This window comes from Anabrus simplex, chromosome 9 (genome assembly GCF_040414725.1).
Source record: "Anabrus simplex isolate iqAnaSimp1 chromosome 9, ASM4041472v1, whole genome shotgun sequence".
Classification (NCBI taxonomy): domain Eukaryota; kingdom Metazoa; phylum Arthropoda; class Insecta; order Orthoptera; family Tettigoniidae; genus Anabrus; species Anabrus simplex.
This window is the reverse complement of record NC_090273.1, coordinates 136,198,209-136,222,934: the sequence shown is the minus strand read 5'-3', so window position 1 is coordinate 136,222,934 and position 24,726 is coordinate 136,198,209. Positions and strand designations below refer to the sequence as shown.

Below are 24,726 nucleotides of genomic sequence, written 5' to 3'. Positions count from 1 at the left end.
TTCCATCGATTGCCGTTTTGTTTCGGGATCAAAGTTGTGAACCCAGGTTTTACCACCTGTCACAATCCAGGACAAGAAAACTTCCCCTTCATCTTTAAAACATTGTAGCAACTCAGAAGAAATGTTTTTCCTGAGAGTTATATGTTCCTCCATAAGATGGCATGGAACCCATAGTGAACAGTTTTTTGTGTAATCAAGAACACTGATGATTCCACTCACATTTCCTTTGCTGATTGACAGCTCCCACACCAAATGCTGAGTCATTCTGCATCATCAGTATGCTGCATTTCTTGGTCCGCAGTGAGAAATTCAGTGACGGCACACTGCTTGTAACGTACATCACTTACAGACGCCATGTTGAGCCATTGCTGCAAGTACGCTATCTGTAGGAAGAAACGGAAACTTTGTGCGCGCACTCTGAAAACTTCCAAGAATTCATATCTAAAGTTTTGCATTCATACCATTGTTGAGGACTGTGTCATCTGTGTTTTCGGCAATATACAAGTGACTGAGGTATAAGCAATGCTAGTAATGCCATTCCTTATGCACCCAGTCCCTGCTATGAATGGTGTGAAAATGTTGCTTATAGGTTTGGTTTTTACATGCATTTCAGTGGGTTTGGCAGGCTGATGTGTAATAGTAACTTCTGGGTCAGTGACAAAAGCTACAGGATTTCCCCAGTTTTCATCTTCAGTGACGCCTAGGCCATGTATGACAACTGATGGTGGAGCTGTTGATCCAACTGGCCTTCGTATTCACCCTTAGATGAATCATAAGGGATGGGAGAAACGAACAAGTGATGAAATAGGATAAACACAGTGACAGGTCAGCATTGGAAGAACAACAACAACAAAGGAAATCAGGACAAACATGATAACACAAAAGGATGAGGACTGTGTCCATATCTTTGTACATCTTCATACTGAATGAATGCTAGGCTGAGTAACTTAGGCAGCATAGCACTGGGCTTTTGAACCCAACTTGGCAGGTTCGATCCTGACGCACTTCGACGTCTCCAAAAACTAGAGCCCTGCACAGATACGGATATCCGCTCAAAGTTAGTATCTTGGTGGATACAAACTGTATGGCAGTGCAAGTGATAAATATTATTATGGATCCATACTGAAGATACTATACTGTAGGATGCTAATTAGTTTATTAATAATATTACCTATTCAATACATTAAAATTTCTAACAATTAGAAATTTATCATTATTACCATAAGAATGCGAGACATGTTTCACCTTTTACAGAAGGCATCATCAGTCACTGTACCTCCTCAAGGTTAAATCAGGTACCTGATTTATATTTAAAATATAATTACTAAGAATTAATATTAACATATTTACAGTAGGAGCAAGGCATATAACAGCGTTCATCAGCAGAGGACTGACTTGAAATTCTGACACTACCCTTTTTGAAATGTTAGGAAATGTAATTACAAAGATTTATTTTGACATATTTACATGGGAGGAGTCTAAGAAAGAAGATACAAGTAATCGGCACAAATGAGTAAAACAACAATATCAGCCATTGGCTGCTGATCATTAGTTGTGACAAGGGTACAATACTCAGTATTACTATGTATTACAACTTATCAGCCGTTGGCTGTTGGTTGCTAGTTGTGTAAGGCACATAATGGCGTCTAGTAGCGGTGGTTCGACATGAAACTTAGGAAAAGTAATTACTAAGATTTATATTAACATATTTACATGGGAGCAGTCAAAGGAAATAGAATGCAAAAGTCCCGCACCAGTGCGTATAACTATTTTTCTGCCGTTGGTTGATGATCACCAGTTGTGACAAGGTAACTACACAGTGTCTAGCCGCAGTGTTATGGTTTTAGAATTCAAAAATTATATTGTTTGGAATGCTAGGAAAAACATTCCAGCACTTTGAGGGATACCAAATGAGGTCCCATTTAGGAGCGTAGTCGTGAACTGAAAAATTTATCTGGTTGAAGTCCCAGGTTCGAGAAATTAGGCTCTCGATAAGCAAATGGTGAATTTTACTGGCGTGAAAGGAAACCTGTTAGGAGTGTCTTAAATTGTTTAGGCTTAATTAAGGTGTAGTTGAAAAGAAAGGTCGAAAAAGTACATAGGCGCATTGTGAGTGACAACAATGGCAGCCGTTACTTGTTAATAATGTTGTTACAAAGGAACTTGTTCTGGGGTTTTTAGAATCACTCGCCTAAATTTTAGTTTATATTTTATAGAATGCTATGTAAAAATGTTCTAGCGTGAGAATGGTTCATTTAGACCTTGATCGGAGGTAATGTCGTAAATTTGAAATATGAAGAACACCAGGTCGAAATCTTTGGCTTTTGATGCTGGCCTTGTGAAATAAAATGTTCATTTAACATTTGACGTAGTCCCTAGCGAAGGAATTATATACTAAAGTACACTACAACTGGTCGGAGTGTCATGGCTAAGGAAGAGTCATCATCAATCTTTCGGTGAAGAGAAGTTGTAGTGGCCCAACATGATGGTGTTGGTGCGTGCTGGATGCTAGCGTGTTGATCGTAATCTGTGGTGGATGGTGTGGAAGCCAAGTGTTTGTAGAATGTCTGTAATTGAGATAGTATTAATGAATTTAATGTTTAAAAAGATGATCTAGGCTGTAAAGATGAGTAAATATTAGTATCAAATACCCGATAGGCCACTGAGGAGCTACTTGCTCGGGTTGAGTGTTGTCGGACTAATGAACTAAGCTTGGCTAGTACTCCGCGCGTTGTGTTTGTGAGGTCATAGTGGAGGGGGAAGCGCTTGGGAGGGAGGAGCTATGGGCTTGTTGTCGCGCAGAGGAGAGTTGACGGAAAGGTGGGAGGTAGAGTGGAGGGGTGCGTCTGCATATGTGTTGGGAGTGTTGGCTGATATGGTATTAGAGATTTTTATAACAAAGTTGGGTGGGGGGGGGGGGGGGGTGTTCGGTTCTGAAAGTTAACAATGGGTAATGTTAATATCCATTATTCTTGGGGCTGTTAAGATGTTATTTAATTTTTGTTGGGTGTTATCATATTTTTTAAGGTCTCTCCGTTCCTACTTCTCGTATTGTATCCATGAGGCCGTAGTGGAGGGGAAAGCGCTTGGGAGGGGGGAGTTATGGGCTTGTTGCCAATGTGTAGAAGAGAGTTGATGGGAATGGGGGAGGTAGAGGGGAGGGGCGTGTCTGTCAACTTGTTGGGAGAGTTAAATGATGTAGTGTTAAAGATTTTAAAAAGTTTGTCATCTTGGAAATTCATTTTTTGAAGCATATTGGGAATTTGGTCATAAAGGGGGATTTTTGTGTCTATCATTCAAGTTTTTGTCTTTGTTGAAGTGTTGGTCCAGAAAGATGTATAGGTTCTCAAATTTGGTCATTAGTCTGCCTTTCTTAATTCTTTTTAAGATTTTTAAATCATGTTCTATTGTGGTTAAGTCGTGGTCAGTGTCTCTCATGTGAGTACTTATTGCAGAAAATTTATTATGTTTTTGGGTGTTGAAGTGTTCTAAATATCGAGTTTGGAAGCTACGGCCTGTTTGTCTGATACAAGAACAATTACATTGTGAACAACTGAGTCTATAAATACTCGAGCCTGTATAGTGGTTATTTTTTAGGTTGACAGAGTTTTTTTTTACAAAATATGTTTTGATTTGTGTTCTGCGTTTTGATAGCGATATTGACTTCAGGTTTTTTTAGGGGGTTGGCTATCTGATGGATAACTGGATTAGTATATGTGAAAGTTGCGAACTTTGGTTTACTGGGGTTTATTGGAGAAGGTTGTGTTGTTTGTTTTAGTTTTACTTTGTTAATAATTTTATTAATCATCTTGGTGTTGAAGCCGTTGAATTTGGCTATTATTTTCTTTTATGTAATCAAGTTCTTTTTTAATTGTTAGGTGAAAGGGGAATTTTTAAAGCTTTATATATTAAACTGTAATATGAAGCTTGTTTGTGGGAGTTGGTGTGCAGTGAATTATTATTGTTAGCGGAGTGAAGGAGGGTTTTCTGTAGATCTGAAAATCAAATTTATTGTCCATTTGTGTGATATTGATGTCTAAAAAGTTAATAGAGTTCTTGTTCTCATCTTCCTTTGTGAATTTTATATTGTTGTCTAAAGTGTTTAACCCTAGAACACTAACCCTTCGTAAATTTTACAACGGTAGGTAGCAGAACGGTATAGTTTATTGCCTCTTGCATGCCGCTATTTTTTTGTATCTGATTTTTTTGAGCAGTTATTGACTGTGGCATGTGCGATTGTCGATATCTTTGCTCATTCTTGTAATAATTGGGTGGGTGTCGTCATATTGACGAACGGTTAGTGATAGTGTGAACTTATAAATGGCCTAACAGCTAGGTCATCAGCCCCTAATGGTACAAGGTGCAACGAAATTAAAACTAAAACTTCAAAATGTATCCACTGACTAGAAGCTAAAAGGAATGATGATGAAAAAACGATAGTGAAACAAAAATGATCACTGGATCCAATCCACAATGTCTTGATTATTGGGATGATGCTTATTATCTAAAGGGGTCGAAAATCCAGGTCACTGGCCCTTTATAATGGTACAAATCACTGGTAAAGCAGAACCATGGTGTTCCTCCTATAGTGGTACTAATCACAGTTAATGCAGATCCATGGTATGTCAAACACAGTGGCACCACTCACAGGTAACACGAACCTATGGTGTTTAGCACATAAGGGTACTATCACAAGCAACACAGACCAATGATGTTCTTCACATAGTGGGACTAATCACAAGTGCGGATATTCCCGTGATGTTCCTCACTTAGTGGAATTAATCACAGGCCACATATATTCATGGTGTTGCTCACCTAGTGCTACTATTCATAGGCATTTTAGACCCCCGGTGTATGACACATTATGGTAATGCCCACAGGTAACACATCCCATGGTATCGTTCACATTTAATGGACTACTCTCAGATAACGCAGACCCGTGGTTTTCTTCACATAGTGGTACTAATTATGGGTGCCAGCCAAACCCGTGGTGTTTCTCACATAGTGTTAGTAATTGCAGGCAACGTAGACCCATGGAGTTTCTCAGAAAGTGGTACTACTTCAAGATAGCGCAGACTCATTGTGAACACAGGGGAACTAACATATTGCAGCGCAGCATTGTGGCACATAGACATTAGTCTGCGCAGCCAAATGCCCCCACAACCCCCCACCTCCCACCTTGGTGGAATACACATAATAGTACTAACCACAGGCCGTGGTGTTCCTCGCATAAGGGTACTACTCCTAGGTAACGTAGACCCATGGTGTTCCTCATATGGTGGTACTAATCGCAGGAAAAGTCGACCCGCAGTGTTTCTCACATAATGGTACTCATTACAAGTAGTCTCATGGTTCAAAAATCATCATTCCTTGGTCGCCCCTTTTAGTCGCCTCTTACGACAGGCAGGGGTTACTGTGGGTGTATTTTTCATCTGTGTCCCCCACCAACAGGGGGTTGTGTGTTTGGTCTGCGAGAGCTATTTTATTTTGCTTAAGTCCACCAGCTAGCCGGTTAGGACCCCCTATCCACCACCTGGGACGCTCCACGTGGAAGTATCACCTCTCCCCCTGCTACGCCAGTGTACAGTAGTAGGTTCGTGGATTATTATTTTAAAAGATTTAAAAGAACTTGGAAATTTATCGGACATTTCCCTTGATAAGTTGTTTCAGTTGCTAATTCCCCTTCTTATAAATGAATATTTGCCTGAATTTGTCCTTGAATTTCAGTTTTATCTATTATGGTCTTGCTTACTTTTAGAAGCTCCAGTCAAGCTTATATACTAATGTAATTCCATGCCATCTCTCCATTGGCGGCTTGGAATATACCGTGTAGTAGAGCAGCTCATCCCCTTACTCCCAAGTCTTCAGTTCAAAATTTTAGTAAAAGAAGAAATTGGCGTTCTTTTGGTGTTCCAAGAGTTTCGTAAGGAAATATCCAAACTCATGGTGTATACTGGTGGCCATAATTTTGGAAACTTTGTAAGAAATATGGTCATTTTCATTCTTTCAAACACTTAGTTCTTTTTCTCCAAATTGAAATAGCATATAACACACCAAAAATATAAAATAATTCATACTTCACCAAAAAGGGTATTTAAGAATCAACATTTTTTCCTATCTCATCATTGCCATAAGACCTATCTGTGGCTGTGTCTGTGTGATGTAAAAAGGAAGTTCTATGAGGCTTTGATTCCACGAGGCACTGTGTACCCTTATTGATGACCCAAAACCAGTTGTTGATAATAGCTTCAATCAGCTGTACTGCATTGTTGGAATTTCTTTTTGACACTAAAATTTTCAATTTTGACCACAAGTCTTCAACTGGATTAAAGTCTGGGGTCTTACCATGCCACTTTGCTCTTCTTAAACCATTGAATCCAATAAAAATATGTGTAACATTGCACCTGTGGCTACATCATCATCATCATCATTATTATTATTATTATTATTATTATTATTATTATTATTATTATTATTATTATTATTATATTTGGTTGATTATCTGATCAATGATCAATGTTTCTGACCATAGTCAGGGTTTACCATTCCAGATGTTATCTGGAAGGATGATTGATGAATGATGAATTTGTGGAGTGGGTCTTTAATGGAGTGGTTTCCCGTTGCCTTCTCCATCGTATGCCGTTGGCCATCTAGTGGCTCTTCCGCCTTTAGAGCAATTTCTCACTCCAAGGGCAAAAGAGTGCCCTTCCTTATATCCGCTCATCCGCCCTCCTAGGAGGCGTTGGCACTTGATAGAACACCAAAGCAACAACTGATACACTGCAAAAAGTTGACAGAAAGATACTCAGAACAATCATTAATAAAAAACATCAGGTGGATGGACAATGGAGATTATTGCCTAATGCAGTGGTTTATAGGGAAAGTGAACCTATAATAGATACGATGAGAAAAAGAAGAATTGCCTTTTTCTGTCATCTTTCTATATTAAATGATAATAGGATAATAAAACAACTATTTAATTACTTTTGGAAAAGTAAAACAAAAAATAATTGGTTTAAAGAAGTTCAGAATGATTTAGAAGAGCTGAATATTACAATGAAGCAAATTGAAAAGAGAGAAGAAAAAAGGATTCTCAAGAACAAACAAATAAGATTGTCATTAAAAACTGTACAACACAAACAATATGCCATATCTGATGAAGAAAGGGCAGCCAGGTTTTGGGAAAGGAAGAAGATGATGCATGCTAAATCTTCAGTTAATTCTTTGTTAACATAAATGTATTTGGGTTTGATTTAAGTGCTCCAATGTGGGCATAAACTATGTAAATAAATAAATAATAATAATAATTATTATTATTATTATTATTATAATTATAGTCATCGTCATTATCATCATCATGGCTTGTGTTTTATATTTGAGCTTGCATTCAGGAGATGGTGTCTTCGAACTTCACCATTGGCAACCCTAAAGATGGTTTTCCATGGTTTCCCATTTTTACACCAGGTAAATCCTGGGTGTGTACCTTAATTAGGGCCATGGCCATTTCCTCTCTTTCCCACCCTTGAGTCTCCAAAAATGTTTGATGTGTTAGTGCAACTTTAAACTACCAGCAAAAAAGTATGAATACTTGGCTAGATCAAGTGAGTTTAAAACAAACAGAATCTATGTTGATCGTATTAAGGCGGGTACTCACTAGGAGGCTGCAAAGTGCAACGCAACGGTTGCTGCAACCATATTTTTCTAATGAGTATGCCTTGAGGTTCGTTGCAGCAACCGTTCGCAGTACGGCGCGCTGTGATCCATCTGGTTGTTGGTATTCCGGCGAACACAAAGCGGCGCAGTGTGTCCCGACACAGATAGGTCTTACGGCGACGATGGGACAGGAAAGGGCTAGGAGTGGGAAGGAAGCGGCCGTGGCCTGAAGTAAGGTACAGCCCCAGCATTTGCCTGGTGTGAAAATGGGAAACCACGGAAAACCATCTCCAGGGCTGCCAACAGTGGGATTCGAACCCACTATCTCCGGAATACTGGATACTGGCCGCACTTAATTGACTGCATCTATCGAGCTCGGTATAAGACCTATCTGTGTCGGTGCGATGTAAAGCAAATAGCAGGAAAAAAATTACTTATGACTTGCTTGAATATTCTGAAGAGATACTGCAAGTTGGTGAAGCCGTCACCGGTGGCCAAAAATCTCAAAGTAAGTGCCAATTTATCTTGAACAGATATAGCTTTCCTAAATTTCGTGTCCCTTGTTTTTATTTTAGGTTCAACCAAATTTAATAAATACTCGAAATCGGTCGGTGATATACGAGTGAAATTCTTACAATATCCGCTTATTTCTTGCGATTTCAAATCCAGAAGCAAATTGGAATTAACTTTACCTTTGTAAAAGTCACCTTGCCACCAACGACTGGGATGTTTACAGTCCTCGATTAGGTAATAATAATAATGGCATATGGCCTCCGGAGAGGCCTGGTGTAGGTCTTTTTCTCGTAGACGGTTAGGCGACCTGCATGTCTGTGAAGATGACCTAGGATGATTTCTAATGCTGAATACGTCACACACACACCCACACCTCCTGAGCCATTGGAATTGACTAATTAAGGTTAAAATCCCCGACCCGGCCGGGAATCGAACCCGGGACCCTGTGGACCAAAGGCCAGCACGCTAACCATTTAGCCATGGAGCTGGACCTCGATTACGTAATGCAGCAGAATATACACAGCACTTATGACGAGTACACTGGACGACATGGTTGCATGTGTCACAACGAACGCTGCGGAGCTGCTGGTGATCGCATTGAGGTTTGAAGAACGTACACATTATACAAGGTTGCAGCAACCATTGCGTTGCATATTGCAGCCTCCTAGTGAGCACCCGCCTTTAGAGGAACCTATAACATATCTGAATGTTATAGAAACTAATGCAATGATAAGTTCTAAAATTATGTGACTGAACAGTATAATTTAGTATATTTTCTGTACTTTGAAATATCTGTGAAGATGTAAGTTCATTAATGAACACTGATAAGTGTCCAGAATATATTGTGATTTTGGCAAAATGAGTATTTCAACATTTTGTTGTCAAAGCATTGATGATGTCCCTTCAGAATTAATTTTGTCATCTTGGATATTATCTTATAATGTGAACTGTAAGTTTGTTTGTTTAATTTTTTGGATTAATGCATTTTTTTAATGTTGGTGTCAGGATAAGATACATTAAGAAGTTTTATGCTTTGCACTGAAGAACCGTGTGGTGTATTTGCAAAGATGTCAAGGAGTTTGTGAGTATTGCAAATATGAGGAGAGCACTGAAAGAGATATCAGAATGTTACTTCTGGAAATACACTTAAACACTTTAAACATCCTGGCAGAATGGATGGTTTAGAAGATGAATTTTGGAGAGGGACATTATATCTGAGTGGCATAGTTACGGAACTGAGTTCTCATCAAGGCAGCCATGGTTTGAATCCCAACCAGTGCATGTGGGATTTTTGAAATGAAACGTCACGTCCCTCTGATTCAGATTCCACATAAAGCTGAAGGTCATATGGCTACGATCACAATATCAACAGTCACTTAACACTTTATAAACCAATTGTGTGTTATCATGGATTATGTATCTGTGAAAGTGTAAAAACAACAGTCACTACAGTTGATGTTGCATATTTATGTTTCATAGCCAGGCTGAATAGCTCAGGTGGTTAAGGCGCTGGCTTTCTAAGTCCAAGTTGGCAGGTTCGATCTGGGCTCAGTCCATTGGTATGTGAAGGTGCTTAAATTTGTCAACCCCATTCATTAGATTTACAGACACATAAGAATTCTGGCACCTCTTCATTTCCGAAAACTGTACAAGTAGTTATAATTCCATTTTTATGAGTTTCGACTTGACAGTTAACCAGATGTCAGGCATTGGTGCCAAATTGTTACTAGTACAAACAGCTGATCCACGACACACAGCACGAACAGAAATGTATATACTCGAATATAAGTCCAGAATCAATTATTCTTTGTAACATCTTATATGTATTTATGTTGGGTATTCAGCCCGAAGGCTGGTTTGATCCTCTGCAGCTCCGCCAACAGCTGTCATAAATAGTCTAGGCGTCACTGAGGAGGCGTACTAGGGAAATGAGGACTGAGGTAGTTTCCCGTTGCTTTCCTCACCAAGCCAGCCGTTGCTATCAGGGGCGGCTCTTCAGGTGAAGTGCCACTTCACCGCTTATTTTTACCATGATGAATTGCTTAAATTGATTTTTCTTATGACATTTGTTGGTTTTATGGAAAGAAAATGTTTTATTGTATGGCGTTTGGAGCACCTCATCACCTGATGAGAACCAGGGGAACTTGTGAAAGCGCCGGCTGTCGGCCACAGTACGGCGCGTGAGACTGAGTGAAGACGAGAGATTCCGCAGCTGCCTCTACCTCCCAAGTGCTCCCTCCTAGCACTTGGCCTTGGCGGTTGCCATGACAACCGTGACATCACCCGCTTACTTTCCACATAGCGGAATGTGCTAGTGAAGTTGCCGGAAGAGCGGAATGTTTCATCTTCCCTGTGTCATCCTGTGTGAAGTACGAGTACTTACGCATCGTGGTTCATTCTTAGTGTTGTGCTGTTTTATTTAAATATGTATCCTATTTATGACATAGTGTGCATTTTATTATAAACACCATTTTCACGTTGGAGAAACGAGATCAGAATGAAGTTCTACGTTTTGATCACTGCAAATTTGTGCTACAAAAGAAGTGAAACATTCTGGTAAATCTTACAATCTTAGTTTCAAACGATAGTGGTTTAAGGAATTTCCATGGTTGTGCTCCTCTCCAGCTCTACAGAAGTTGTTTTGTTGGGCCTGCTTGCCTTTTATCAATAAAAATAACGTTTCGAATAAAGAAGGATTTTCAGCCCTTTTGAACATAACACGTTCTTTACATAAGCACTCAGACTCTGCAGAACATAAAATACGGCAGCTAGATTTCAAGACATTGGAAACAAACGAAAATACGATCTCTGATGTCCTGAAGGAAAATGCCAGACTGTATAGTAATCGCCACGTAACGAAATACCCCAGAAAGTAAATATCGCCGCCCGATGCTCTTCTTTTCTCTTTTTTGTAATGGCTGATCACTGCTGCCAACCTGCCTGGTTACATATTAAAATCACCAGACATAACCATAACACACTAACCTCAATGTAAACACCGATAATAAATGTTTCCCTACCCTAGTAAATGATAAAAGTTAAGATGAAATAAATCAAGATATTCATAATTAAGTCGGTTTCCACGCTCAATGAGAAATTTAGGAAATAAACACCCTTTCTCACTCAAATTAATGTTACATATATCTGTCTTTATTTTGATATGCAGTAGGCGTACTATAACCATATTCTTGAAAATAGGGGCGTTTTAAACGATGCAATTTGTTTAATAAGTCTTTGCAGTGTGATTTTCGAAAGTCCAATGACTTCCCTTTCTTTTGCGCGAACATTTCCTTCTCTCTTCAATACCGGTAACCAGTAGCCTAAGGAGAGAGATTGGGCATATTTTCAGCCTGCAGGCTGGTTATATCTTCACGGTTATCAGGAAACATATAGGAATACTAATGTGCCAAGCTACGTGAACGGAAATTAGGTCAGCTTCAAGCTCACTGCAGAATTGAATATTAGTTCTACTATCTACTTCTATCGTTTTCACATACACCGAGGTGCCAGTATTTCGTCCCGCAAGAGTTCTTTATGTACCAGTAGATCTAGACATGAGGCTGGAGTATTTGAGCACTTTCAAATACCGCCGAACTCGAATCCGCCAACCTGAGCTAGTCATACATTCTCTCCTTCACTCGCTTAAAATAATGTTAAACATTTCCTGCCTTTATTCTGATTCTGATGTATGCATTACTATAACTGCATTCTTAAAGGAAGGGGGGAGGGAATATAGATTGAATAATTCATTGCGATTTCTGCAAGTTCACCACATAAGACATATGTCCTTCCTTTTAATAATAATGCTAACAGCTTTACATCCCACTAAGAACTTTTACGGTTTTCGGCATTTGGCATTTTAAACATATTTTCAGCTTACAAGTTGGTGTATCTCAAGCTTTCAACATTACGGAAACCAATGTACAGGAGCACTATGAGTCAAACAACATTACCAGATTTTTACATATATATTGGCTTAAATCACATGAAGACAGGTTGTGATGCAAGAATTGGATAGGAAAGAGGGCTAGGATTTAAAATGTAAATAAGCGTACAGACACAGCACTAGCCTGAAATGAAAATGACGGGCAAAAAAAAAACTTCAGACCTGCTAACTGTGGGGTTCGAATACATCACCATCTCCTGAAACCAAGCTAACAGCAATGTGATCAAACTGCACAGCCAGTTCACTCAGTTTCCTATGACGCGTAATAGGCCTACCACATGGGCGACCCACTTACCTGTATATGGATCTTCAATTCTTCAATTATACATGTATGCAAAAACATTATGCACCTTAGTAAGAGGTACTTCCGTAGTTGGTTCTCTGATTGGTGCACGTATAACAAATATGTTTGGGAAGAAATACTTTTATTTTATATTTATTTATATCATAAAGAAGTCATGTTGTCATAGCAAAACGAATATGCAACGAAGAAATGAATCCGAAGAGATAAGCATTATTTACTGCATTAAATATTAGTTTATTTACATGTTAAGCGATATGTAGTAGTAATAATAATAACAACAACAAACGTGTGCAATAAGGAAAAAGGAAATAAATACAAGTAAATATAAATATAATTTACAACATTTAGAGCCATTCCATGGTCACTGAATTACAAAGCAGGGGTATGAATAAACAAACATAATAAACATGAATACTAATATTTAAAAAGCAAAAAGCAAAGTCATCTCCGTACAAACCATGAAAGCCATTGGAAGGGGGGAAGGTGAAGGCTTCCACTATCCATGACGTTGGCACTTGGTGGGGTGGGGTGGAGTGGTTAGCTCAACGCATGACCGCCTTTGCCCCCAATAGTTAACTGGTACTCATTTATCATACGCAAAACATTCCTTCCAAATTAAGTTAAACCTCTGTCACTCATTATTATTATTATTATTATTATTATTATTATTAATAAATTGCAAATGGGAAATACCCCGGTGGCAACGGTCACTTACAGTAATGTGATAATAAAGTTAACATAATTACCCAACTACAACAAACAAACAAACAAACAAACAAACAAACAAACAACAAGAGTACAAGAAGCAGATATATGGAAGGAAAATATAACAAGAATTACTGCTAGTTTAATATTCTAAATCGAGCAACATCATATACAAATTCACACACAACTTAAGTATTTACAGTGCTTAACAATTTGGCTTACAATATTATAGGTTGACCTTACTACTAGCTTAACATTATAAGTGATAATAAAGTGAAGTTAAACCGTAATTACCCTACAACAACAACAACATTACAACAAGCAAGAAATACTACTAATTTAACTTTCTAAATCCAGTGTCATTATATACATATTCACACACAACTTAAGTATTTCCGGTACTTAACACTACAAATTACAATACTATAGATTGAACTTACTACTAGCTTAACACTACAAGTGATAATAAAGTTAAATCATACTACCCAACAACTACAACAACTCAAGTACAAAAAGGAATTCCATGGAAAAAAATATTACAAGAAATACTACTAGTCATTCTAAATCCAGCATCATGTACAGTTTCATACACAATTTAATTATTTACAATACTTGCTACTATGGCTTACAAAACTATAGATTGAGCTTACTACTAGCTTAACGTTACAAGTGATGATAAAATAAAGTTAAAAACATTGTTAAATAACCAAGAACAACAACAATTACAAAAACATGAGTACAGCAAGCACTTCCCTGGAAAGAGAATACCACAAGAAAAAGCCTCCCAGTTTCACAATCGAAACCAAGCAGAAAATCACAAATTCAGTGCCCGTAATTTACAACTTTTACTTTTCATTTTACACAAATGGTCTTCTTAAATGACTTGATACCAGAAGGGAATCTATCAAAGACTGCCGCAGGTAATTTATTCCAATCCCTTATGGTCCTGTTGACGAAGGAAAACTTGCCCACATCCGTATGCTGGTTTCTGGCCCTAATTTTATGCTTATGATAATTTCTCGATAAGTATGAGAGAGGTTATAACCTATTCCTAATACAACTCCAAGCAGCCCTTCCCGTATAGCTCTTATAAAGACCACACAGGCGAGCTCTAGTTCTTCTAGATTCAAGACTTTCCCAATTAATGGTATTCCTTCTATTCCCAGTTACGAAACGCATCGCTCTTCTAGGGTGGTGAGCACATAAATAAGAATTCCAATGAAAGTATTTTCCTTCTGGACCTTCATGCCAGACAGATATTTTTTTTTAAACAAATTTTTTTTCACTATAATATGATTTATCTATAGAGCAAAACCGCTATGCAGTGTGCGAATCATAGCAATCGAGATGGAATTGGTAATGTACTATGTATCTGTAGAGCCTATATACGACTTTTTACAATTACTTCTAAAGTGAATTTCAGCTGTGTGACAACGCTGAAAAGACTGCAGAGGGTTTTCTACACTTTCCCATTTTCACACATTGATTCAAGAGTCTGTATTGACTTGTGACAAAACCACTGTATTCTTCCGAAAACCACTGATAGGGACAGGTTTGGTTGTGATCCACCGAAAACAAATTATAATGACCGGTTAGGTAGTGATCCATCGAAAACCACTGATTGTCGCAGGGTTAGGTTAGGTTCGACAGGATTTGTAATTGAGCGACTGTTGTCATTGAAAAAACTGTCGTGACGACTGAAGGCAATAAACATAAAACTGAATCCATTGGTCTACAAAGTTTTCATTCAGTAGATACGCTAGGAACTGGCGAACCAAAACCGTACATACAAAGTTTACAGGAATCAACAAAACAGGATATTAATTCGTGGTACTCACTGTTCTTTAAAGAGAAGAAATATCCTGTCAACAATAGCTGCAGTGAACATGCTTTTTCACTATTATTGTCTGGCCCCATGGCTAAATGGTTAGCGTGCTGGCCTTTGGTCACAGGGTGTGGGTTTGATTCTCGACAGGGTGGGGAATTTGAACCACCGTTGGTTAATTTCTCTGGCACGGGGGCTGGGTGTATGTCGTCTTCATCAACATTTCACTATTATTGTGTAAAATAGAAACTTACTAGTTTTGACAAGTACAGTATGTTCAACAGCGACTCCTGAATGATGACGGGCAGGATGTCCAACCTCACTAATCTATGTTCCAGACTATTTCTACTTAAAAAATTGTATTTGTCCTTTAATGTGATTTTGCAATTTTTGCTGAATATTTATGTGGCTGAAATGAAGGTGGATAAGCTACATGGTCTCCTTTATACAGGAAGAATGTATCGTGGAAATTAAACTCAATTTCGGTTTCATGTACATTACAGTTTCTCTAAGATATATTGATAGTAATTCAGTCATGTACGACGACGATGTATTTCATGGTAAAGACAGCTGCCTCTGTGGATCAGTGGTAGAGTGACGGCCTCCGAATCCCAATATAGCGGGTTCAAACCCGGCAGAGGTAGTCGGATTTTTGAAGGGCAGAAAAAAGTCCATTCGACACTTCATGTCGTACGATGTCGGCACGTAAAAGATCTCCGGTGACACATTTGGTGTTTACCCGACAAAATTCATTAAATCTCAGCCACAGACGCCCAAGAGAGTTTCGGTTTACTCGGTCTGCCATCTAGTGGGCCTAGAGTATAACGGAACGTCAAAATTGACGAGCAGACAGCCAGATGGCGTCAACTTGAAATGTCTGCACATGGTAGCTGAGGCCATACGATTATTATTATTATTATTATTATGGTAAAGACGAATTACTTTGCAATGCTATCTATCTTAATGGTAATGTACTATGTACCTCTACTAGTGTAGGCTACTGAGTGCATGATTCGAAGCAGTGTATCGATTCATTCAAGTGTCCGAGTGAATCGATTCACAGGAACGGCAAGCTCACGGCACACAAATCATGCACAATCACGGCTCAGTGAGCCACACGACACACACGGCTCCTTATAGGCACACTGGACACTGGCGGGGAGTCGAGCTTTCGCTGCAGCGAGCCACAGTGAATCATGGCTCACTGAAAGAATCGTACGCAGTCATGGATCAGTGAGACACAACACACACACGGTTCATTATCGGTACACTGGACATTGGCGGGGAGCCGAACTTCCTCTGAAGCAATACATACAGAGTCATGGTACACTGAAAAAATCGTATGCTATAATGGACTCTCGAGCTCAGCTCATTTGAAAATAATACCTATTCGCATCCACTGTCCTTTTCTTACAGGGAGTTTTAAACAATACATGGATTTATTTGCAGTGTTAAAAAGATAGAACACAATTCCAAAGTACCTAGGTTGTAAGTAGGTAGTCAATTAGGTTATTCTAATTACTGTATTAGTTTAATCAATCAGTATCTTTATAACTAGTTGACGTTCAACAATTACTTAAACTCAGCTCTCTAGCCTCCACACCTGGCTGAGTGGCTCAGACGGTCGAGGCGCTGGCCTTCTGAACCCAACTTGGCAGGGCCGAGCTCAGTGCGGTGGTATTTGAAGGTGCTCAGCCTCATGTCAGTAGATTTACTGACACATAAAAGAGCTCCTGCAGGACTAAATTCCAGCACCTCGACGTCTCAAAAAAAAACCTAAAAGTTGATAGTGGGACATAAAGCCAATAACATTATTATTTAGCCTACCCTATGACTATGAGTCATGCTCATGACCACTCGAAATTGTCTGTTTTATATTTGGAAGAACCACTCGGTATTCTCTTAGTTTGTATGTCGCATCATTGCACAATACTTCAATAATCGAATCACGAGGTTACCGATGTGCGTGGACAGTGAGTATGTAAGTAGACTGATGCAATAGCTTAAATAAATGATGTTTAATCAGAAAACCAGTGGGCTACTGTACATCTCCTGTAGCCTATACAAAATATGACGATTTTAAAAAAGCCTCTGCTGATAGAAAAAGACATTTTCAAAGATGACCGAGTTAGCTGGCCGTGCGTTTAGGGTCGCGTAGCTATGAGCTTGCATTCGGGGAATGGTGGGTTCAAATCCTACCATCGGCAGGCGTTAAAATGGTTTTCGGTGGTTTCCCATTTTCACACCAGACACATGCTTGTGCTGTACCTTAATTAAGACCACGGCCGCTTCCTTCCCACTTCTAGCCCTTTCCTATCTCTTCTATCCTCTTTGTCGCCATAAGACCTATCTGTGTTGGTGCGACGTAAAGCAAATTGATTTATATTTAATATGTGGGCTACTTATTGTGGACACAGGTATTTTTATATGTAATTCTCTCTATATATATATATATACAGTATATGTGAGTTGTGACTTTCAGAGAACTGTGGAAAACCATTAGATAGTGTATAAAATTTAAGTTATGTCAGTATTTTAACAGGCGTACAATGTTTACATCGTGTATTGGTGACAGAGTGCTGTCTCCCTCTCTCTCTCCCCCCCTTGCCCGCTCCTCCTCACATTGCGCCACAGCAGTTCTAGATAATTCCACTCCGATTGGACACTGATCCCCACCTGCACATCTATACCGCCCTGTAACTTGTAGATACACAATTCCCACAATTTTGAAATGTAACTTCGTTATATCAGAAAGGACGGGGCAATCAGAAATGTATTATTTCCCAGCAAAGTTATAACATTCTTAATCTCATGGAATGGCTCTTACAATGGTACAGCTAACTCCTCGGCTTCTCTTCTTTCTTTCTTTCTTTCTTCTTCTTCTTCCTCATCTTCCTCCTCTGATTCACTGCTTCCATGATGAATGACTAGTTCCTCCACTTCAGGAAGACCTCTCACCTCATTATTGTAGAACTCGACAATCTTCTTCTCAGTGTGTTTCACTTCATTTCTCCACATCTCTGCTGTCACCTATAAGATATATTGAAGTATCACAATCTGACAAGTATATTATAAACTCCACTTGCCTATATCCAATAAATAACATTTCCACTTGGCCTACCTGATCAAGAGATTCTTTCCACACAGCTGTAGCTCTGTCCAATCCGTGACCAGGTCTTGAAGCCACTGTTTTGTTATAATACTGTTTTGCCACAGACCATACAAATTCGATGGCATTGAAAAATGAGTGGTATGGAGGAAGTCGTAAGACAGTATGGCCTTCACTGTGCAGCATCTCGTCAACAATGTACCTGGTTTTAAAGAAACAGAGAAATATTGTTATGCATACATGAAAGTCAAATACACGAGTGTAAACAACATTATCTAAACTTATGTTTACGTGCTTCTGTACCTCTTTAAGTGACTTCGATTCATATTACACAACCTTTGCAGCTCATCTTTTGTAGCATTTTCTGGTGGAGAAACTCCATTCTGCCTTAACCATGACTGTAAATTAAAGGAAAAATAAAAATTAATTTCTGTAACATCATTAAACATCATTCAGTAGAAGGAAATATTCAATTAAGTATAATTACCACTAATTGATCCTTCCTCCATTTCGTTGTTAGTTGATGCTCAACAAGCTTACAGTGATATGGTGCATTATCCATTACAATAACACAGGGTCCTATATTTCTTAATCCTACGATTAATTGCGTCTTCACCCACATCTGAAATTTCTCGCTGTTCATAGCACCATGGTAATCCTGATTTCTCTTCAAGTTTGTAGCAAATATCAAATCAGCACCTGTAAGAATTTTAAGTTTTAGTATGAAGTTATTTCTTCTAAAAAAAGTATTCCCTAAAAATGAGATCACCCCTCTTCAAGGATAGGCCTATTAATAAAAATTGTGATTTCTGTTGAATGATACAAAAAGCTGTCTGATTTTAAGTGAAACCAACTACTGTGTAGCAAAGTCACCTGATGATGAAGTCAATTAATTACTACTTACACTACTTTATCGTAACATCTCTCATGAATGTATCTCCATTAGTAGGCCTATATCTGGATTAGAAGTCCACGATCACTTGCATTAAAGATATAAGTATAAACACCCATTTCAATACCTTAGAACAAATGTAATTGCTGCGAACACTGAACCTATATCAGGCAGTAAGAAATAAGAAGCTTGGAAGGTGTTTAACAGTCAGGTATCAAGCACTGATTCAGGTGGAGATTGTCGAATGCAGAATAAACATAATAAATAGGCCTACAATACAAGTAATTTACTGATACAAATATCCAGTAATATATGAAAATACACTGAGTAAGTTTTAATTGAAATACCTCTCTAAGGTTAATCATTGGCCTAAAGTGAATACCTGCAAGTCTTTTTAATAACAGTGGAGAAGTCAAAATCAAAAACCACGTACAGAGCTCAATGAGCGGTAAGTTATAATGCCACTTCCGACCTAGTGCCAGTCAATTTCAATCAATCAGTCACCACTGATCTGCACTTAGGACAGTCGCCCAGGTGGAAGATGTAGTTTCAGGGATAGGCCTAGTATTTTCTTCAATAATTGCAAAGAATTTGGAAATTTATTGAACATCTCCCTTGGTAAATTATTCCAATCCCTTACTCCCTTCTTAAAAAAAAAACAAATATTTGCCCCACTTTTCATCAACTTTATCACTGTACTGTGATCTTACCTACTTTTAAAATACCACTGAAACGTATTCGTCTACCAATGTCATTCCACACCACCTATCCACCAACAGCTCGGAATATACCACTTAGTCCAGCAACTTGTCTCCTTTCACCCAAGTCTTCTCAGCCCAAACCTGACAAAATTTTTGTAACGCTACTCTTTTGTCAGAAATCACCCACAACAAATCGTGCTTCTGTCTTTTGAACTTTTCCAATTCTCAAACCAAGTAATCCCAGTGAGGGTCTCATACACAGGAACTGTACTTAAGTTGGGGTCTTATCAGAGACTTATGTGCCCCCCCCCCCATCATCCGTACTACAAACCCTAAATACCCTCATAACTATGTAAAGAGAGATCACCTCACTACAATAAAATGAAGTAAAATAAAGTAAGAACATACCAGGTACAAAGCCATCCTTCGTTCCAGCATGAACAATAACCAGTCTTCCTCCCTCAGACACAGGTCGACGAATTACTCCTTGAACATCATGTCCAGATTTGTGTGGTTTATTCCAGGAGTATGTGGGTGATCCTGAAAGACAAATGCACAATTGAAACCAAAGACACCTGATGAAGATAAATTATTCCAAGATTTTTTTAATATAAAATGTAATATATAACATATATATTCACCATTCATAAAAATCCAAGTCTCATCCAAGAAAACAACAGGTTTTGGTTTCTCACTGTCCTTATTACGCATGTATTCCCTCAGAAAACAGGATGTCTTAAAACAAATGTCTTCATTTTCTCTAACATACGCATAGGGATCACCTTTACTCCACACAAACCCCATGGCCTTCAAAATTCTTCTTAATGATGTTTCGGAGCCCTTGTACAAATAAGTGTCATAATTTGCTTTCATGTGGTCGAAAACCTTTCTTACAGTTACGACTTCTCCTGTGGGAAGAAAAAAGAGAGTTACAAGGGACTCAAAAGAGCTGTATGGCAATACATGCACAAAACATTTCTGGGAGCTTATCTCACCTGCGTGCCAATTTCTATAAATAATGTTGCAATAGATTCCTTATGAAGTCACCTTACCTTTATGTAATTTATCATAAATAAACCTTGCTATCGCTTCCTTAGAAAAACTGTCTATGCCGGTCACTGGATGTTCACGCTTTCGGCGTTTACCTGGTGTAGAAAATTCAACTCCCTTCTTGAAATTTCCTATTACTTTTCGGACTAAACCGAAACTACACTGTAAGAATACACACACAGAAATATATTACATACACATATACCGTAAGTCAACATGAATACACAAAGGTTAAGTCTACGAACCGTATCAAAGTTGACACAAGACATGGTATAGGCCTAGGCCTACATGATCAGGTTAGGTTAGGTTAGGTTCAGAATGAAATACTGCTCCTTTTCAACTGATTGTCATTATGCCAGAAACTTATCATAGAAACAAGATAAAAACGAACACTTACCCCATTTAATAATGCAACTCTTGCCATTAGCTTCGTATCACTACGACTGATACCTTCTTCGTCGTCTTCCTGTTTCAATTGCTCGTAGCAATGTACAAGCATTTCTTGACCTGAAGCTTGTAAAGGACGTAACCTTGGTTTCCTTTTCGGAGGAGTTTTTGCAGATTTTTCTTCCTTCTTAGACATCCCAATCGAATTCTGTTCGTATAAGTATGGGACGAAATAGGAACGTAATTAATAAAATGATGTGCTCATCATTTCACACAAACTATGTTATTAAATGCATTATCCGAACATGCCACAATTCTACTTACCTGGTATTAGCCAAATAGATTTACAATCCCACAGAAAAAGAAAATATGCTTTAAATATTCTCGCAAATGTATCGCTAGTGACTTTAGAGGCAATGCAGTGGCAACACGCAATTCACGCTAGAACAGTGACTGAACGTTGCCAACGTGCCAGATTAACGGTAACAGTAATAATAATAATTATTAACGGTAACAGTAAGACGTCGTATCGGCAAGTAGGGTCCCTAAACTGTATGGTTACCGACACTGAAAAAGACCCAACAGCAAGAAAAGTACCTATAAATCAATACCTTAATATTACAGGGGAGAAAGGGTAAGGTTGCACCCTTAGTGTACGTCCTTACACGCCCGGGACTATATATTGTAATTGTACAGTTCAGTGAAAATGTACATTTAAATAGGCTTTTCCTTCAGTTGGTAATTGATGCAGTGCTCTGTTTAAGTAAGCAAGAACTAGCTTTTCGTGGTAATGACGAAACATTAAATTCAATAAATCGTGGTCACGTGCTGGACCCTCCGCCAGTCACAGGTACGAGTACAAAACAACCTAAAACAACACATAGTTCCTAAATCTTGTTCTCCACTGTGGTGTAGTGGTTAGTGTGATTAGCTGCCACCCCGGAGGCCCGGGTTCGATTCCCGGCTCTGCCACGAAATTTGAAAAGTGGTACGAGGGCTGGAACGGGGTCCACTCAGCCTCGGGAGATCAACTGAGTAGAGGTGGGCTCGATTCCCACCTTAGCCATTCTCGAAGTGGTTTTCCATGGTTTCCCACTTCTCCAGGCAAATGCTGGGATGGTACCTAACTTAAGGCCATGGCCGCTTCCTTCCCTCTTCCTTGTCTGTCCCTTCCAATCTTCCCATCCCCCACCAAGGCCCCTGTTCAGCATAGCAGGTAAGGCTGCCTGGGCAAGGTACTGGTCATCCTCCCCAGTTGTATCCCCGACCCAGAGTCTGAAGCTCCAGGACACTGTCCTTGAGGGAGTAGAGGTGGAATCCGTCACTGAGTCTGAGGGGGAAAACCAACCTTGGAGGGTAAGCAGATTAAGAAAGAAAGAAAGAAAGAAAGAAAGAAAGAAAGAAGTTCCTAAATCTGTCGCTTGAAACCAAAGAGGTAATAGCTCTTCACCATACTTTACAGCCACGAGCCGCCACTGGTTGCTATTACATATCAGTCTGCCAAGCCCACTGAAATGCATGCACCAACCGACCCTATGAGCGATATTTTCACACCATTCATAACAGGGACTGGCTGCATAAGCAATGGTATTACTAGCATCACTCATACCTCGGTCACTTTCATATTGTCAAAGCCAAGGATGAGACTGAGACAGGTCAATGAAAGTAACAAATTTGATATAGCCCATACCAGAAGACATAGTGCACTGTAAACACTACATCTCGCCAGCAAAGGCATAACATCTTATATAACTCGCATATAATTAACAAAACACACCACATATTTAGGATAAGGCTATAAGATAAAAATATATCAATGCTCGAACAGGTAAACATGAAAGAATGGTATGGTGGAAGGCGAACAACTTTATGCCCATGCCTTGTGGCTGTTTCATCCACCACATAAACTGGGTATTAGGGCTTGTTTTGTTTTACAAGATGCATGAGATCTCCCCTTCCTCATGACAGTGCAAACCAAAATATTGTACTCCTTCAGCCTCTCAATCAACTCATTATTTCTGGCCGCCATTGTTGGTTCTTTGTCAAGAATGACCGAGTGAGCTGACAAAGACCGCTAAAAGAACTGAGCACAATACAACACACAGCTGATAGCACGTAGTTTCAGTAGACAACACTGTTAACCAGAAGTATATTCTAACGCGCTCTATCTGATCAATCGGCTGCCTATGATTGCTGTTTATTAATTCACTTTGCCTCTGCCAAAAGGCAGCGCTCAAATGTCAAGTCGAAACTCATAAGAACTGAAATATAGTGGGACGTAAAATCATTATTGTTGTTATTGTTGTTGTTGTTGTTGTTCCAGGATATCTGTGGAACACAGAGAGGTGAAAGAAGGTGTGGGCTTAAATGAATCTAACTACAATATCAAAAATTAATTTAAAACTTTAAATAAAGGTTATATTTCTTTTAGAATCTCAAACTTAACAAACAATATTTTCAGGTACTGGTAATCAGGTACAAAATAGCAACAGAGATACAAAATAGAAAACTCAAGGATAGGTAGTTTACAAGTTTTGAGCTTCAGGTTCCAAATTTACAAGTTTTGAGCTTCAGGCTCCAAATTTACAATTTGCAAATGTTGCGTAAGACAGATAAGGAGAGATATCTCCCAATACACAGTGTTCACGAGCACTTGGCTCCAACAGTAACAATTTATGGCCTTCCAAAGGCACCTCTCAATATTACAGTAAACTTAGAAAAGAGCTTACATGCTCTCCAACATTAACCAATTTCTTACAGCCTGCTTAAGGCAACATTACACAAAACCTTGCAATCTCTGGCCTCTCTACGCACAATTTAAAATTTAACATTTTTACACAGGGGTATCTATTACCCAGCCTACTGGGCCTTCGTGGAAAAAGAACAGGTTAAATTAATGTCCTGAACACAAATTGAATGGAGGCGTACACTTGCGCTACTAGAAAATTTAGTATAAAACCCTAATTGGGCTCTCGGCCTGATGATCCAGGAGCTAATTCCCAGCTATGCGGTGACTCGAATGAAGGTTAATTTAATGCTTTATGGAAAAGAGAAACACTTACAAAATCGTAGTCACCTCACGATAAATTAAAGGGGAACTCAAGAGGGTAACGCACTCTCTATCCCCAATTTACAGTTAAAGACTTTTATGAGGTTTACATTAGAAAGAAGACTATTACATTTCAGTTTGAGATGGTTACATAGTTAAAGTTTAGAACCTTCCCCTCGGATAAGTTTGCGTAGACAGCTAAAAAGATAGAAAATTGGTAGCCATTACCTGGGCTGGTGTTCTGTCTGCCGAAGAATGAGCATCCCGCCTCCTCTCTTTACACACACACACACTCAGAACTTCGACGATCAGTGAGACAAGGTAGCCAGAAAAGCCTGAGCTTATATAGCTGAGGGGAGTGTTCGAGAGGATTCTGGACTAAATCCGGACCCACCCTCTCATTTTTATTTGCAGAATCACAAGTTACACCCAAAAACCAACAAGAAGCTTGTGATAGGCTGAAATGAAATTTCCGAAAAATTGGATTGGCCAGACACCAAAGCTGGCGGGAAGAGAAGGAAGTGTTGCAAACCTTGAAATATATAAAAAGTAAATGAAAGTTAATTTCCTTGAGAAAACCTATAAACACAAA

General features: G+C 39.0%; 1 protein-coding gene and 1 long non-coding RNA gene across 2 annotated transcripts in view; one reads left to right on the top strand and one right to left on the bottom strand.

Moving 5' to 3' along the window:
* Nucleotides 1–24,726, top strand: part of LOC136880912 (ninein homolog) — a 280,629-nt gene that overhangs the window by 10,620 nt on the left and 245,283 nt on the right. The window lies entirely within an intron of this gene.
* On the bottom strand, nucleotides 18,023–18,567 carry LOC137502175 (uncharacterized). The gene is made up of 3 exons (XR_011018698.1): nucleotides 18,543–18,567; nucleotides 18,359–18,453; nucleotides 18,023–18,257 (listed from the first exon to the last, which is right to left on the bottom strand). It is a non-coding gene; the product is annotated as an uncharacterized lncRNA (long non-coding RNA).